Raw genomic sequence first — 346 nt, 5'->3', positions numbered from 1 at the left:
ACAAAAGAAACCGTTTATATTTATGTGATAATAGTACTACACCATGCTGGAAATCCCCTGCCCAGAACGTGTCGTGTTCATTGCCACACCGATTCATTCATCTAGGTTTAGCTTTCTATCACGCGAGGCTGCGCCCTTTCACATGATTAGAACCCGGAGCATTCCCAGCCAGATATCTTTCGTGACTTCCACCCGAAGGGGTTACCCCAACCCTGGATCTGTTTGCACCCTTCCCATTCCGTCCGCGGTATGAGCCAAGCATTCCTTCCCCCACTCAGTCATTCCACACAAATTAACTCTTACATAGGTCTAAACGAGGTCCGGCCATGTGTTATGCAAGTGGCAT

The sequence above is a fragment of the Palaemon carinicauda genome, chromosome 9, assembly GCF_036898095.1.
Source record: "Palaemon carinicauda isolate YSFRI2023 chromosome 9, ASM3689809v2, whole genome shotgun sequence".
NCBI classification, from domain to species: Eukaryota; Metazoa; Arthropoda; class Malacostraca; order Decapoda; family Palaemonidae; genus Palaemon; species Palaemon carinicauda.
The sequence above is the reverse complement of the archived record's forward strand: the minus strand, read 5'-3'. Positions refer to the sequence as shown.